This window comes from Cervus elaphus, chromosome 16 (assembly GCF_910594005.1).
Source record: "Cervus elaphus chromosome 16, mCerEla1.1, whole genome shotgun sequence".
Lineage (NCBI taxonomy): Eukaryota > Metazoa > Chordata > Mammalia > Artiodactyla > Cervidae > Cervus > Cervus elaphus.
The window spans coordinates 37,764,909-37,783,493 of NC_057830.1; the positions used below are offsets into that span (position 1 = coordinate 37,764,909).

General features: G+C 40.2%; 1 non-coding gene across 1 annotated transcript; it reads left to right on the forward strand.

Moving 5' to 3' along the window:
* Positions 1-268: 268 nt before the first annotated feature.
* Positions 269-375, forward strand: LOC122673145. The gene has a single exon (XR_006334622.1). It is a non-coding gene; the product is annotated as a U6 spliceosomal RNA (small nuclear RNA).
* Positions 376-18,585: the final 18,210 nt, after the last annotated feature.

Genomic DNA, 18,585 nt, shown 5'->3' on the forward strand with positions numbered 1-18,585 from the left:
TCCACATAGATAATAATATGAAAAAATGAAGTGAAAGTGTTAGTCTCTCAGTCATGTCCAACTCTTTCTGACCCCATAGACTGCAGACCACCAGACTCCTCTGTTCATGGGATTTCCCAGGCAATAATACCAAAGTGGGTTATCATTTCCTTTTCCAGAGGATCTTCCCAGATCAGGGATCAAAGATTGGCAGGTGGGTTTTTTAACACTGAACCACCAGGGAAGCCCAGATAATAATATACCAAACCCAAATTTAAAATATAGTCTAGTGCTCGCTTTGGCAGCACATATACTAAAATTGGAACAATACAGAGAAGATTAGCACGGCCCCTGCGCAAGGATGACATGCAAATTCGTGAAGTGTTCCATATTTTTATTCTACCCAAAGCAATCTATAGATTCAATGCAATCCCTATCAAGCTACCAACGGTATTTTTCACAGAACTAGACCAAAGAACTTCACAATTTGTATGGAAATACAAAAAACCTCGAATAACCAAAGTAATCTTGAGAAAGAAGAATGGAACTGGAGGAATCAACCTGCCTGACTTCAGACTCTACTCCAAAGCCACAGTCATCAAGACAGTATGGTACTGGCACAAAGACAAAAATATAGATCAATGGAACAGAATAGAAAGCCCAGAGATAAATCCACGAACCTATGGACACCTTATCTTTGACAAAGGAGGCAAGGAAATACAATGGAAAAAAGACAACCTCTTTAACAAGTGGTGCTGGGAAAACTGGTCAACCACTTGTAAAAGAATGAAACTAGAACACTTTCTAACACCATACACAAAAATAAACTCAAAATGGATTAAAGATCTAAATGTAAGAACAGAAACTATAAAACTCCTAGAGGAGAACATAGGCAAAACACTCTCCGACATAAATCACAGCAAGATCCTCTATGACCCACCTCCTAGAATATTGGAAATAAAAGCAAAACTAAACAAATGGGACCTAATGAAACTTAAAAGCTTTTGCACTACAAAGGAAACTATAAGCAAGGTGAAAAGACAGCCCTCAGATTGGGAGAAAATAATAGCAAATGAAGAAACAGACAAAGGATTAATCTCAAAAATATACAAGCAACTCCTGCAGCTCAATTCCAGAAAAATAAATGACCCAATCAAAAAATGGGCCAAAGAACTAAACAGACATTTCTCCAAAGAAGACATACAGATGGCTAACAAACACATGAAAAGATGCTCAACATCACTCATTATCAGAGAAATGCAAATCAAAACCACAATGAGGTACCATTACACGCCAGTCAGGATGGCTGCTATCCAAAAGTCTACAAGCAATAAATGCTGGAGAGGGTGTGGAGAAAAGGGAACCCTCTTACACTGTGGGTGGGAATGCAAACTAGTACAGCTGCTATGGAAAACAGTGTGGAGATTTCTTAAAAAACTGGAAATAGAACTGCCATATGACCCAGCAATCCCACTTCTGGGCATACACACTGAGGAAACCAGATCTGAAAGAGACACGTGCACCCCAATGTTCATCGCAGCACTGTTTATAATAGCCAGGACATGGAAGCAACCTAGATGCCCATCAGCAGATGAATGGATAAGGAAGCTGTGGTACATATACACCATGGAATATTACTCAGCTGTTAAAAAGAATTCATTTGAATCAATCCTAATGAAATGGATGAAACTGGAGCCCCTTATACAGAGTGAAGTAAGCCAGAAAGATAAAGAACATTACAGCATACTAACACATATATATGGAATTTAGAAAGATGGTAATGATAACCCTATATGCAAAACAGAAAAAGAGACACAGAAATACAGAACAGACTTTTGAACTCTGTGGGAGAAGGTGAGGGTGGGATGTTTCAAAAGAACAGCATGTATACTATCTATGGTGAAACAGATCACCAGCCCAGGTGGGATGCATGAGACAAGTGCTTGGGCCTGGTGCACTGGGAAGACCCAGAGGAATCGGGTGGAGAGGGAGGTGGGAGGCGGGATCGGGATGGGGAATACGTGTAAATCCATGGCTGATTCATATCAATGTATGACAAAACCCACTGAAATGTTGTGAAGTACTTAGCCTCCAACTAATAAAAAATAAATAAATAAATAATTTTAAAAAATAAAATAAATAAAATAAAATATAGTCTAATATTTCTCCTCCTTGTTTCCTTCCTCTGAAAATGAACTGTCTTCTCAACCTTGACATGTGAACCAGAAATGGCATACACTGAGACCCTTTGACTGTGTGGATCACAAAAAACTGTGGAAAATTCTGAAAGAGATGGGAATATCAGATCATCTGACCTACCTCTTGAGAAACCTGTATGCAGGTCAGGAAGCAACAGTTAGAACTGGACATGGAACAACAGACTGGTTCCAAATATGAAAAGGGGTACATCAAGGCTGTATATTGTCACCCTGCTTATTTAACTTATAAGCAGAGTACATCATGAGAAATGCTGGGCTGGAAGAAGTACAAGCTGGAATCAAGATTGTTGGGAGAAATATCAATAACCTCAGATATGCAGATGGCACGACCCTTATGGCAGAAAGTGAAGAAGAACTAAAGAGCCTCTTGATGAAAGTGACAGAGGAGAGTGAAAAAGTTGGCTTAAAGCTCAACATTCAGAAAACTAAGATCATGGCATCCAGTCCCATCAGTTCAGTTCAGCTCAGTCGCTTAGTCGTCTCCAACTGTTTGCGACCCCATGAATCACAGCATGCCAGGCTTCCCTGTCCATCCCCAACTCCTGGAGTTTACTCAAACTCATGTCCATCAAGTCGGTGATGCCATCCAGCCATCTCATCCTGTGTCGTCCCCTTCTCCTCCTGCCCCCAATCCCTCCCAGCATCAGGGTCTTTTCCAATGAATCAACACTTCGCATGAGGTGGCCAAAGTATTGGAGTTTCAGCTTCAGCGTCAGTCCTTCCAATGAACACCCAGGTTCAATCACTTCATGACAAATAGATGGGGAAACAGTGGAAACAGTGGCTGACTTTATTTTGGGGGCCTCCAAAATCACTCCAGATGGTGACTGCAGCCATGAAATTAAAAAATGCTTACTCCTTGGAAGGAAAGTTATGACCAATCTAGACAGCATATTAAAAAGCAGAGACATTACTTTGTCAACAAAGTTCTGTCTAGTCAAGGGTATTGTTCTTCCAGTAGTCATGTATGGATGTGAGTTGGACCATAAAGAAAGCTGAGCACTGAAGAATTGATGCTTTTGAATCGTGGTGTTGGAGAAGACTCTTGAGAGTCCCTTGGACTGCAAGGAGATCCAACCAGTCCATCCTAAAGGAAATCAGTCCTGAATGTTCATTGGAAGGACTGATGTTGAAGCTGAAACTCCAGTACTTTGGCCACCTGATGTGAAGAGCTGACTCATTTGGAAAGATCCTGATGTTGGGAAAGATTGAAGGCAGGAGGAGAAGTGGACGACAGAGGATGAGATGGCTGGATGGCATCACCGACTCAATGGACATGAGTGTGGGTAAACTCTGGGAGTTGGTGATGGACAGGGAAGCCTGGTGTGCTGCAGTCCATGGGGTCGCAAAGAGTCGGACACAACTGAGCGACTGAACTGAACTGAACTGAGACCCTATAGGAATCCCTCGGGGACTTGGCAGCCCTCCCTGTCCTAACTAGACCTTCTTCCTAGGCCATCACAAGTCCCATCTGCTTCCAGCAGTCTCGGATTGCACTAAGAATCCACTCCCATTCATTTTTTACATATGGAATAGCAAAACCTAGAATGCTGGGAGAGTGCCAAGAATCTTACTTTGATCTTGTCACATAAGGAAATTGAAATTTAAGAGAGTTCTTCAAGTTTGCACAGGCTTCCCATCTGGTTCAGCTGGTAAAGAATCCACCTGCAATGCTGGAGACCTGGGTTCAACCCCTGGGTTGGGAAGATCCCCTGGAGAAGGGAAAGGCTACCCACTCTGGTATTCTGGCCTGGAGAATTCCATGGACTATACAGTTCTTGGGGTCGCAAAGAGTCGGACATGACTGAGCGACTTTCACTTTCAAGTTTGCATGGGTAGTTGGGGTTAGTTACAACTAGGACTAAAGCTCAGATCTGTTGATATCAGACCTAGTGATCTTTTTACTATGTAAGTTGGTTATATCCAATTATTGAATACATTCAGATTGGTACTTTAATTTATGCTGCACTAAAGTGTCCTCCAAGAGTTTAATATGCCAGCATAACTTCCTTATGAGTCTCTGGGCTTCTTCTCTTGTCTCCCTTTTAATCCAAATCTACACATTATTCTCCTGATTAAAATCCACAAAGGAGATAAAATGATACTAGATTTCTGGTTTAAAGTAGTATCTGAGATAAAATCCACAAAGGAGATAAAATGATACTAGATTTCTGGTTTAAAGTAGTATCTGAAAAGGGACCTTTGTTTCCCAGTCTCTTCTTGGGGGTGGTGGTCAGTGATAAAAATTCACAACCAGATGGAAAGAAAATCTGCCAGACAAAATAATATCAAAATTGGAAGGAATCCTCAGAACCTATGAAGAAATGAGTTTTATTGAGTATAACCTGCCCAATTATTGCATCATGAATATCACTGTTTGCCTAATAAAAGGTGATTATTTGGAAAGAAGAGAGGGAAAGAGAGAGGGAGGGTGTAGATATGTTATTCCCCCGCACCACTGCCTGCTGACTCAGAGGCCCAGAAGTTGTAAGACCCAGAAAACTGGGGGCTGGCCCTCTATCAGGGAATGCTGCCTTTGGTCTTGGCAGAGTACCTTTCTCCTGTCACACACTCTCACCTAACATCTGTTTTACAATCATTTAGATATAGCAACACCCAGAAAACATCTGGAAAGGAAATATGGAGAAAGGTGGTAACACATTCTATCTTAGAAGGGCAAGTTCCAGCAAACAAGGCCCTGTAGGTAGGGGCAGAGGTAAGAAGAAAGAAGGTGGCTGAATCTTTACGAACAGAGCAGCTGTACTCAGCACCAATTCAGAGGGCCGCGGATCCAAGTAGTGGGAAATGAGACAGCATCTCTATAAAGTATCACTAACCCATAGCTCCAATATTAGCAACCATTAATATGCTCCCAAATATCAGTTGGGCCAATAAGATGAATCACATGATAAACATCAAAAGAGAAGGAAAGAAAGAAGGAAGGAAGGAAGGCAGGGGAGAGAGGGAGGAAGGAGGGGAGGAAGGGAAGAAAATTCAGCATACACTGATAAGTCAACATATATTTTTGCTAAATTTACTAGTCAAATGAATAGAACTCTTTGCAACCTCATGGACTGCAGCCCTAAAATATTCAGCCCTAAATTATTCAACTCTAAAATAAAAAGAAACTCTGAGATAAGCTACCACATGGATGAAACTTGAAGACACTATGCTTAGTGAAATAAATCAGTCAGAAATACAAATACCATATGATTCCACCTATATGAGGTTCCTGGAGTACAGAAAGTCAGAGATAGAAAGTGGAACAGTTGGTTAGGGGATGGGAGAGAGGAGAGACTTTGTTTTAATGTATATAGAGCACCCATTCTGCAAGGTGAAAACAGTTCTGGATATTGGTTTTACAACACTGTGAATGCACTTAAGGTTACTGAACTGTTGTACACTTAGAAAATGGTTAAGATGGTAAATTTTATGTTATGTATATTTTACCACAATTTTTAAAATTTAAGTCATTTAAAAGAAAAACAAAAAAAAAAAGACTCATAATAAATTTTACGAGAAATGTTCTGTGAGGAATAACTGAAATCTTTATTGAATTACATATGAGAAAAAAATTACTGAATGAAAAAGATGAACTGTTAACTTCATGAGATGGCTCAATATCATTAGGATGACTTTATCATTAATTTATAAATATGATTCATTCCAATCAAATCTCAAATATATATTTTGTGGCCGAATAAACAGTTCTCCCATTCATTGAAAAGAATAAACACCTATTAGTAGACAAGAAAAAATAGGACTACAAATTAGTTTGAATTACCCAATATGAAAATGTATTAGAAAGATACACTACTTGAAAGAATATGATAATAGCACAAGGAATGACAGGCAAATCATTAAAGTGAAGCAGAAAGCCCTGAAGCTCACATAAGAATTTAAAATAAAGGTAAAAACAGAGTAAGAACGAATTATTCAATAAGTTATGTTTAGGCAATAGGTTAACCATTTGAAGAGAGAAGTAAAGTTAGATACCATATACCTTATACCATACATTAGAATAAATTTCATGCCAGTGAAAGTTTTTATGTAAAGTAAATGAAGTAAAAAAAAAAAATACAGATGGATATTTTAAGGGATCTCACAGCAGGAAAGACTTTCTATGTATTTTCTGGAAAACACAAAAATTAAAGATAGAACAGGAAGCTTGAAAGCTGATTCTTCATAGCTGGGGATGGGGAGGGGTAAAGGGTGGGGTCTTCAAAGGATCTTAAAGATGCAGACCTAAGTGTCAAGGAGGAATCCACACTCAGCATACCAGGGATGGGCGCTTTAAAGGCTGCCCCTTTAAAAAGAGAGCTAAAAAATTCCATCCAGTACCTGAGGGAAGAAAAAGCATCTGACAAGATTTCTGGGGGAAAAAAAATCTCCTGAAAGAAGGTGAAATGCTAGTCTATGTCACCTGCAAGTACAGAGTACAAATTAGTACTATTTTCTTGATAAAGGAAAAGCCAAGTCAGTGAATTTTTTTAAAAGAACATATGTGGATCTCACAAGAATTTTTTTAAATGCTCACTGGATATGAGCTTCCAAAAATATTACAAACCACAAGAGGAAATAATCTTTCACGAGCAAAATCACAAGCTCAAAAAAGGTGGCTATTTACCACCCTTTAAAACTTCAGATTATAGAAGTTCTTCAACTGAAGAATATAAAGTAAATATGTTTTCAATTCTGGGCTTCCCTGGTGGCTCAGATGGTAAAGAATTTGCCTGCAATGCAGGAGACCCAGGTTCAATCCTTGGGTCGGGAAGATCCCCTGGCGAAGGGAACAGATACTCACTCCAGTATTCTTGCCTGTAGAATCCCATGGACAGAGGAGCCTGGAGGGCTACAGGCCATGGGGTTGCTAGGAGTCAGACATGACTGAATAAGTAACACTCACTCTCTCCTGGGGCTCCAGCTCAGCCATGTTTTAAATTACCAAGATGATTCAAAAAAGTTTTATACTTTTATACCATATCAAAAGAAACAAATGTTCTATACCATATCAAGAGAAAAAGACAAAAACAGAATAGATACATTTGGAAAAAGAATAAAATAGAACTTAAAGAAATAAAAATAGTGATTAAACTAAAATGTCAAAGAATAAATTAAGCAGCAGGTGAATCCCAGATAAAGAGTACTAAAGAGCTGGAAGAAGTTCTGAGGTAATTACCCATGGAGTTGTAAAGAAATGGAAAATAAAAGAGCTGTTAAGAGATGTGAAAGATGAAATGAGAATGTCCAACATACATTTAATATGAGTTCCAGGAAAATAAACTAGGGAAAATGGGAAGAGGCAATATTTAAAAGAAAAAAGGCTAAGAATTTTCCAGCATTTATTAGTTCACAGCATAAATATTCATAAAGTCTTACCATGGGCCAGGAGCTTTTAGATACTAGGGAGAGAGTAGTGAATGAAACACAAAAATTCTTGCTTTCATGGCATATGCTTTCAAGCAGAAAAGGGATCATTTTTAAGTGCAATATAGATTATGTGTATTACTAAGCTTTTGCTAGGGCAACAACCAACCCCATAATCTTAGTGGTTTACAATAACATGTATGTGCAGCTAATATTAGGAAGGCTGCAGATTGCCTGGGGCTTGGCTCCAGGCTGTGGGTTGACTGTAGGTCTAATTCAAGGTATCCTTTCATTCCAGGACACACGCTGGAGAAGCCCTTAACTGGAACACTCAATTATAGAGGCAGAGGGCAAAAATATAAAACACCAAGCTCATCACACTGTTGTATGTAAAGCTTCTGCTTACAAGTGGCATGCGTCACGTTCCCTCTCATTCTACTGGCAAAAGCAAGTCACATACCCAAACCCGGAATGAGGATGTTTGCTGCACTAGACAGGCATGGCCCCAGAGAGTGTGTGTAACCCTCTGACAGGGGAGAAAATAAATAATGCTAGCAGAAATGTAAGCTACCATACAGGTTCGGTGATGGGGGTTGGAAAGGAGAAAACTGAAACAGGGAATGAGAACAGGAATGACTGCAGGGACGGGGCAAGTTTCTAAACTCCAGGAGACACTGGAGGACAGAGGAACCTGGTGTGCTACTGTCCACGGGTCACAAACAATCAGACATGATTTAGCGACTGAACAACAACAACAATTTTAAATAGACAGGTTACAGGAACTACAACGGCCCAGTGATTAAGAATTTGCCTTGCAATTCAGGGGGTGTGGATTTGATCCCTGGTCAACGAACTAAGCTCTCACATGCCTTGGAGCAGCTAAGCCCACGCAACAAGTAGAGAGCCTGTGCACCACACTAAAAGATCCCATTTGATGCAGCTAAATAAATGAAGTGTGCCAAGGAGTGGACCATGCAGATGTCTTGGGAAGAATGTTTCAGGCAGGGAAATGGCAGATGCAAAAGCTCTGAATCAGGAGCAAACCTGATCTGTTTTGTTGTTGTTCAGCTGCTAAGTCATGTCTGACTCTTTGCAACCCCATGGACTGCAGCACTCCAAGCTTCCCTGTCCTTCATTATCTCCCGGAGTTTGCTCAAACTCAGGTCCATTTAGTCAGTGATGCCATCCAACCTCTGTCGCCCTCTTCTCCTCTTGCCCTCCATCTTTCCCAGCATCTTCCCAATGAGTCAGCTCTTTGCATCATATGGCCACAGTATTGGTGTTTCAGCTTCAGCATCAGTCCTTCAAATGAATATTCAGGTTGATTTCCTTTAAGATTGACTGGTTTGATCTCCCTGTAGTTCAAGGGACTCTCAAGAGTCTTCTCCAACACCACAGTTCAAAAGCATCAATTCTTTGGCACTCAGCCTTCTTTATGGTCCAACTCTCACATGCATATATGACTACCAGAAAAACCATAGCTTTGACTGTCTAGACCTTTGTTGGCAAAGTGATGTCTCTGCTTTTTAATATACTGTCTAGGTTTGTCATAGCTTTTCTTACAAGGAGCAAGTGTCTCAGAGGTCACTGTGACTGTCATGAAGTGAAAGTAAGGGACAGTGATAGGGGAAAAGGTCAAAAAGATAACAGGAGCCAGAAGGTGTTGGGCTCCAAGGCCATGGCAGGGCTTGATTTTCACTTGGCACGAGATGGGAAGGCCCTGGAAAGCTTTGAGCAAGGATGCTTCTGAGCCAAAAGCATCATCTGGCTTCTATTTGACCTTGACCAGAGTGTAGATAATGGACTGATGGGGAGCAAGGAGGACCAGTTAGGAGACTATGGTGATACCCAGATGAGGGAGAATGGGGTCAAGGGAAGGCAATAAAAGTGGCTGAAGTCTGAACACATTTTAAACATGACTGCACATGAAGCACAAACGAAGGAGTCAATCATGATGCTCAGGGGTTTCGCCTGGACTGTTGGAAGGACTGAGTTGCTACCAACTATGACAACGAAGACTGTAGCATGAAGAGACAGACAGAACACAAAAGCTCAATATTGAGGTACATTTAAGACATTCCCTCGGAGATATCCAGTGAGCGGCTGAATAAGCTCATCTGGAATTCAGCGGAGAGGTTCAGCCCACAGATATAAATTTGGAAGTCATCACCACACCATAGATTAAGGGATGACAAACCTTTTCTGTAAAAGTCCAGACAGTAAATACCTTTGGCTTGGCAAGCCACATGTGATTCCGCTTGCATGTTCTTATGTAAAATAAAAGGCATCTTTAGCTCACGGTAGCAAGCAGGATTTGGCCCCTGGACTGCAGGTTTGCAGACCTTGCTACAAAGGATTTTTAAGCCCATAAGTACGGATGAGATCACTAAGGGAGTGAGTGCAAACAGGAGAGAGAAGATAGCCACATCCTAAGCAGGGAACACTCCAAAGCTAGAGTTAAGAAGATGGTGCGGAACCAACACGTAGGCTGAAAAGTGTCAAGCCGTGAAGCAGGAAGAGAGCTAGGAGAGTGTGGTGGCCTGAAAACCTGGTGAAGGAGAGCTTTGAGTTAGGATCAGCTGTCAAATACCACCGACAAGTGTTCAAGGGTTCAAGTCAACTGGGGACTGAGAACTGACCACTGATTTAACAACATGCCTAGTCATTCATGACCTCCTAATTAGCACGTGTACAAGAAGAAAGGGGAAAAAAGTAATTGGTGTCAGAAAATACAGACAAGTCTTTCAAGGAGTTTTATTGGGAAGGGAGGGAAAAGAATGGGCTGCCATCTGGAGGGGAAGTGAAGTCAAGAAAGGGTTAAATTATTTAATTATTTATTATTTTCAATGTTTACTTATTTACTTGGCTACACCAGGTCTTAGCTGCAGCACATGGGATCTTTAGATGAGGCACGTGCGATCTAGTTCCCTGACCAGGGATGGAACCACTGCACTGGAAGCTCGGAGTCTTAGCCACTGGATCACCAGGGAAGTCCAAAGAAAAAATTATATTTGTGTTCTGATGGGAAGTCCAGGAGATGGAAATGGATACATAGGAAAGCGAGGGCAGAGTTCCCGGGATGGTACTCTGAGTAGACCAAAGATGACATCAACTGTGTCAGTGGGGGGTGGCTTTGAGTCAGTTCTTCCAAAGCAACAGAAGAGAAGGTGGTGCGTGTGGACAGAGATGTAGGGAAGCATAGAGATGTGGTTCTGAGAATTTGGAGGTTTCTTCTAACAGTTCCCGTTTTCATGAAACAATGAGTCTGTAACCAGGACAAATGAAAAGAATTCCGCCTCAGACACTTTACAGAGAAATACACAGCAAAAAATAAAGAAGAATAGAGGAGGATTAAAAAAATCTTTTAAAAACACAATATGAAAAGAAAAGACAGGACTTCCCTGTCCGCCTGCCAGTGCAAGGGACATGAGTTCGATCCCTCATTCAAGAATATCCCACAGAGCAACTAGGCCCGAACACCACAACTACTGAGCTTGCGCTCTAGAGCCCATGAGCCACAACTACCAGAGCCTGTGCACCTACAACCTACGCTCCACAATGAGAAGCCCTCGCATCACAGTGAAGAGTAGGCTCTGCTCGCCGCAACTAGAGAAAATCTAGGAGCAGCAACAAAGACGCAGTGCTAGTGGTAAAAACTCTGCCTGCCTATGCTGGAGACACAGGAGACGTGAGTTTGATCCCCGGGCCAGGAAGACCCCCTGGAGAAGGAAATGGCAACCCACTCCAGTATTCTTGCCTGGGAAATCCCTTGGACAGAGGAGCCTGGTGGGTTACAGTCCATGGGGTCGCAAAGAGTCAGACAGGACTGAGCCCAGCACAGCTAGCTACAGCTGATTTTTAAAAAGACAGGTTACTTGTCCAACTTTCAGCAGCAATGCTAGAAGCCAGATGGCAATAAAGTATCCTTAAAGTGAGATATCTGCTTCACTTTCACACTAAGAGCCAACTTCCTGACATCTTTCGGTAAAGACTCACCTAAGCTGTAATTGCCACCAATGGTTGCCTTCCATTAAAAAGGAAAAAGAACCAGGGAGAAAGAAGTGGAAGGCAAAAATGACACTGAGCAAGGACAATAAATAAGCATTAATGGTAAGAATTCTTGGAGCATTAAAAACAAAGTGGAGGAAAAATACTAGGTCTCAATACCATGGAAGAGGGAGAAACCATTAGGATGAAAGTGGTAGAAGTTTGATTTTTTTGGAAGGTGAGGAGGCATAATAACAAACCTAAGGTTTTCCTAAGTTAAATAGGCATGTTACAAATTTAAGGATCAGTGCTGGTACAACTAAGTATCTACATGGAGGAATAAGTTTGGATCCCTTCCTTAGACCATACCGCAAAATTAACTCAAAAATAGATGATAGGTATACATATAAGGGCTGAAACAATGAAATGCAGAAAAAACAAACAAACAAACCATGCTGAACTTGGGTTAAGTCTTCTTGGATGGGATGCAATACTAAAAACACAAAGGACACAAGATTTTATGCTAGTGTCCATTATTTGTTTTCATACCTTATTCAAAAATCCACATTGTATTTAATTGTATTGAGCAGCTTCGGCTGCATGCAACAAATTCTGGTAAATTCTCTTTTCTTTTATTCTATTACAAATATTTTCTAATTTTCCTTGCTATGGCTTCTTAGATACATCCATCATTTAAAAGTGGACATTTAATTTTCAAATACATGAGATTTTTAAAAGTATCTTTGATACAAATTTCTCATTTAAATGCTTTCCTCTCTGCAATCATCCTCTGTGTTTTTTAAGTCTTTTAGCTCTATTGAGACTTTCAACGGCTAAGTCAAAGATCTCTCTTGGTAAATGTCACACTGCACGGAAAATATGTGGGTTATTTTCAAATGTCTGTGGATATTGATTTCTAACGTATTTCCACAGTGATAAGAGAATAATAGACTTCGTATGACAGCAATACTTTTAGACCATGAAATTTTTGTACCTTGTTTTATGTCCCTGGAAATATTCCAGTGTCTTCTAGTTGATAGTCTATAGAAACATGAATGGAATTTGTATCCCACTGTTGTGTGAAAATTGTATAAATCTTAATTAACTGAATTGGTTCATAGTGCTTTTCAGGCCTACTATATCTTCCCACTTCTCTGTATACTCATTCTATTAACTTTTGAGAGTTTGATATTGAAACTCCAACTAAAAATCTTTATTTATCTACTTAAAGAAACACTTGCAATGTATAGTGGAACTATAGGTAACCTCGTTCTGTATTTTCCAAGTTTCTTATAAATGTATTATCATACTTTTATAATTTAAAAAACAAAAAAGAAAGAAAAAAAAACGGTGACAAAAAGAAAATTAGATAAATTGGACTTCACGAAAATTAAAAACTTTTGTGCTACAAGTGATGCCATCAAGAGAGTAAAAGACAATCCACAGAATAGGGAAAATTTTGCAAGTCATATGATACAAGACTTGTATCCAAAATATATAAAGAATTCTTACAAGTTACTAACAATGAGATAAATAACCCACTCAGTTTAACCACAGGCAAAGGACTGAATAGACATTTCTCCCAAAAAGACATAGAAATGACTGAAAAGCACATGAAAAATTCTCAACATTATTAGCCATTAGGGAAATGCAAATTAAAACCACAACAAAGTACCACTTCACATCCATTAAGATGGTTATATATATGCGTGTTGTTTTTTTTTTTTAATGTCATCCCAAATGTTAGTGAGGAAGTGGAGAAATTGGAACCCTCATACATTGTTAGTGGGATGTAAAATGGTGCAAATTGAAAACATATGTCTTCCCAAAAATTTGTACATGAAAGGTTCACTGCACCATTATTTATAATCACCAGAAAGTGGAAACAATCCAAATGTTCACCAACTGATGGATGGAAAAATAAATACAGGTGATGCATACAATGGATTATTACTCAGCCATAAAAAGAAATGAAGCATTGATAGGCAGTACCACATGGACGAACCTTAAAAACATTATTTTACAGCAGCTTCCCACTAGCTATGTATTTTACACATTGTGTAAATGTCAATGCTACTCTCTCAAGTCGTCCCACCCTCCCCTTCCCCCATTCTGCAGGGGTATCAGCTCAGTTCTCTGTGATGACCTAGAGGGGTGGGATGGGGAGGGTCGGAGGGAGGTCTAAGAGGGAGGGCATATATGCATATATATAGCTGATTCCCTGGTGGTTCAGAAGGTGAAGTGTCTGCCTGCAATGTGGAAGACCCGGGTACGATCCCTGGGTTGGGACGATCCCCTGGAGAAGGAAATGGCAACCCACTTCAATACTCTTGCCTGGAAAATCCCATGGATGGAGGAGCCTGGTAGGCTACAGTCCATGTGGTCACAAAGAGTCGGACATGACTGAGTGACTTCACTTTCACTTTTCACTTTCATGGCTGATTCACTTTGTTGTATAGCAGAAACGAACACAACATTGTAAAACAGTTATACTCCAATAAAAAAATAAAGTTAAAAGCTACAAGTTCTCTCTTAAAAAATTTATATGTATAGCAAAAAGGATTAAAAAAATATCTCTTTTAATTGTACCACTTGTTATAATGCTATTACCTACTTTGGTTCAAATGGAAGTATTTTTTAAATTTTTATTTCTGTGTTCTTTAAAATACTAAGGCAACGACTTTTCTTGAAAAAATTATTTTAAGTGGAAGAAGTCAGTTACAAAAGACTACATATTGTACAACTCCATTTATATGAGATATCCAGAACAGACAGGTCCGTAGAGACCATACATAGATTAGTGGTTGCCAAGGGCAGAGGGGAATGGAGAAGAGCTGATACTGTGACTGACAGAGGATATGGGTTTTCTTCCTGGGTTGACAAAAATGTTGCAAAGTTAGGCTGTGGTGATGGTTGCACCGCTCTGTGAACATATTAGAAACCATTGAATCCCATGCATTAAATGGATGAGCTGTTTAGCTGATGAATTACATCTCACTAACGCCGTTTAAAATATTATAAACTAGGGGCTTCCCAACTGACTCTAGTGGTAGAGAACCTACCTGCCAATGCAGGAAATACAAGAGATGCGGGTTTGATCCCTGTGTTGGGAAGATCCCCTGGAGGAGGGCATGACAACCCACTCCAGTATTCTTTGCACATAAAGGTAACCCTTAAGAGATAGATAATCTGTATAATTTCTAAGCCAGCAGAAGTAAAGTGGGAACTAAACAAACTGTTCAAGTCAAGGGATGCTGGGAAAGGAGGGGAAAGAAGTGAAGAAAAAGTGAAAACATGTTGAGGGCATAAACACATTTTTAGAAGAAATTAGAATAACTATATTCTCTGTGATACCATGCATAGGTATTTTCAAGGCACAAGCATTATTATATGTTGTTGAAAATACTGAGTTGGTCAAAAAGGTTTTGTTTTCTTTCCATAAGATCTTATGGAAAAACCTGAACAAATTTTTTGGCCAACTCAAAATCTGTGAAAAGTAAAATTATAAAAACACACACTTCAAAAATACTGGGGGTGGGAAGAAGCTGAATGCGGGAGAGGGCTTCTGCCGTATTTATCATACTATTTCTTCATTAAATGATCAGAAACGCTATGGCAACTTGTCACTATCTATTAAATCTGAGCAAATAAGTATTTTTAAGTTAGCTCATTTATTTATGTAGTTTTGGCTGTGTTGGGTCTTTGTTGCTGCTCGGGCTTTTCTCCAGTTGTGGTGAGCAGGGGCTACTCTCTAGTTGTGATGGGCAGGCTTCTCATTGGGGTGGCTTTTCTTGTTGCCGAGCATGGGCTCTAGAGCACAGGCTCAATACTTGCAGCACACAGGCTTAGTTGCTCCAAGGCATGTGGCATCTTTCCAGACTAGGGATTGAACCTGTGTCTCCTGCACCGGCAGGTAGATTCTTTATCACTGAGCCAACAGGGAAGCCTGCAATTTTTTTAAGTGTCTATATTTCATACCATTTTACCTTGAAAATTTGTCTTAATTAAAAGGCAATAAAAACAGTGGCTTGGCGAGAGTTTAGGAAAATGGCTCCCCACCCCTGCTGATAAATGTGTAAATCTGTACAAATGTGAAGAGGGAATTTTGACACTATGGAGCAAAAGTTTTCAAACATTCACATTTTTTGGTGAAGCAATAACTCTTCTAGGAAAATGATCATTTGTGTGCACAAAGATTTAAGTACAACTGATGTCTGCTACAGTTCCTTACGTGTGTGTGTATGTGCTAAGTCACTTCAGTTGTGTCCAACTCTTTGCAACCCCATGGACAGTAGCCCACAAGGCTCCTCTGTCCATGCGGAGTCTCCAGATAAGAACACTGGAGTGGGTTGCCACTCCCTCCTCCAGAAGATCTTCCCGATCCAGGGGTAAAACCCCAGGCTCTTACATCTCCTGCATTGGCAGTTGGGTTCTTTACCACTAGTGCCAGCTGGGAAGCCCATAGTACCTTATATACATGTGCAAATATAGACACATGAACACAGAAATAATCATGGTGAAGTAGAATGTCTACTAGTTGAACATAATATTCAAAAGCACTGTGCAGTTACTCTAAATAACTCACTGGGGAAAGAGATAGTCTTAGGTCCCTAAGAACTGGATGAAAGTTATGAGCCCTTTGAAGAAAGGCAGATGCACATAATACAGAAGAGAATTTGGAGACAATGCCAGTGGGTTCCGAAGTACTTAAAATACAGATGTTTTATTCAGGAAGAAAAACCTTCCAACTAACTCCTCTATTCTCCTCCAAAAGCCTCTTCTTCCAGGCAGCTTTTGCTGTGCCCTGACCTCTCCATCCTACCCACACTCGGATAGGTACCCCTTCTTTAAGACCCTATACAAATCTGTCATGTTGTTGTTGTTTAGTCATTAAGTCATGTCCGATTCTTTGGCAACCCAATGGACTAAAGGCTGCCAGGCTCCTCTGTCCATGGGATTTCCCAGGCAAGAACACTGCAGTGGGTTGCCATTTCCTTCTCCAGGGAATTTTCCTGACCCAGGAATGAAACCCACACCTCCTACACTGGCAGGCGGGTTCTTTACTGCTGAGCCATGGAGGAATCCCACACAAATCTGTACCCTGATGCTATATCACTGTGTATGGTGATTGTCTGTTTTCTCTCTTTCCCACAATCATCTTTGAGAACAGGGTGTACCACTCAATCGGCTTCATATCCCTAGCACAGTGCAAGGTCTGGTTCAGGCATAAACATTTGTTGACCAGATGACTGTATGAACATTTCTGCAGGAAAGTGACATTGCCCTATGTTGTATCTAGATACTGCCTCACAAAGAAAAACATCCTTCTCGTGTATTCATTAATCCACAATCAGTGTCAACAACTGATCAGGCTGTATATACACCCAACACCCAAGCCTTAGCAGATTCTCTTTTGCAATATGCTAGATTTGAAATGCAGCCTTATCTCAAAGAAGCAGACATAAAACATGCTACATGTAAGTTGCAAATATGGCACTTGAGAAGCAAGATTCTGACATCCAATATGACTCAGCCCTGGGTTCAGCCCTCACCAGCCTCAGAAGAAATGTAGACAGACTGTGGTTCCTGAGGCACACTGGATGCAGAGAAACTGAAGATATAGTCGACCAGATTTTGGAAATAACTACAACAGGAGATCGGAAAAACAAAGAGGTTGTTTTCATCTCATCAGTCCTAGATGAAGAGATCAAGCCCTGAGCCTTTGGAGGAGGAGCACTGACTCCAAGACCCTAGACTACCAGAGAGCTAACCCTGCTGCTAAGTCGCTTCAGTCGTGTCTGACTCTGTACGACCCCACAGACAGCAGCCCACCAGGCTCCGCCATCCCTGAGATTCTCCAGGCAAGAACACTGGAGTGGGTTGTCATTTCTTCTCCAGAACTAACCCTAGGGCATATCAGATAGTGAGAGCACAACACAAGGGAAACCACTTGAATACAAGACCTGGCATCACCCAACCACCAGAAGCACCCTGTGCAGGACGCCTCATCTAAACAACAAACAAAGCAAAAATACAAACCCAATCATCAGCAGACAAGATTACCATCTCACTCAGCCTTGCCCATCAGAGGGGAAAAAAAAACTCAGCACAAATCTCACCCTATACGAAGCTTACACAAACCACTGGACCAACCTTAGGAGGGCAGAAACCAAAAAGAAGAAAGAATTCAACCTTGAAGCCTGGGAAAAGAAAACTTCAAACACAATAAGTTAAAAAAAAATAATGAAAAGGCAGAAAAATACTACACAAACAAAGGAACAAATTAGAAACAGTGAAGTCCAAATGAATGAACAGGAAATAGGCAAACCACCTGAAAAATAATTCAGAATAATGATAGTAAAGATGATCGAAAACCTTGAAAACAGAATGGAGAAAATGCAAGAATCAATTAATGAAGACCTAGAAGAATTAAAGAATAAATACACAGAGACAACACATTACTGAAATTAGAAATACTCTAGAAGGAATCAATAGCAGAATATCTGAAACAGAAGAACAAATCAGTGAGCTGGAAGATAAAATGGTAGAAATAACTTCTGAAGAGCAGAATACAGTGAAAAGAATGAAAAGAACTGAGAATAGCCTTAGAGACCTCTGGGACAATATCAAACTCACCAACATTCGATTTATAGGGGTCCCAGAAGAAGAAGAGAAAAAGAAAAGGTATGAGAAAATTTTTTGAAGAGATTATAGTTGAAAATTACCCCAACATGGAAAAGGAAATAGTCAATCAAGTCCAAAAGGCACAGAGTCACAACCAAGATTACTGTACCTGGCAAAGACCTCATAAAAGCTTTTCAAACAAAAGTTAAGAGAATTCAGTACTACCAAACCAGCTTTACAACAAATGTTAAACAGACTTAAACAGTCAAGAAATACAAGAGAAGAAAAAAGATCTACAAAATCAACACAAATAATTAAGAAATGGCAATAGGAAGATATATATCAATAATTACTTTAAATGTAAATGGACTGAACATGCCAACCAAAAGACACAGACTGACTGAATGGA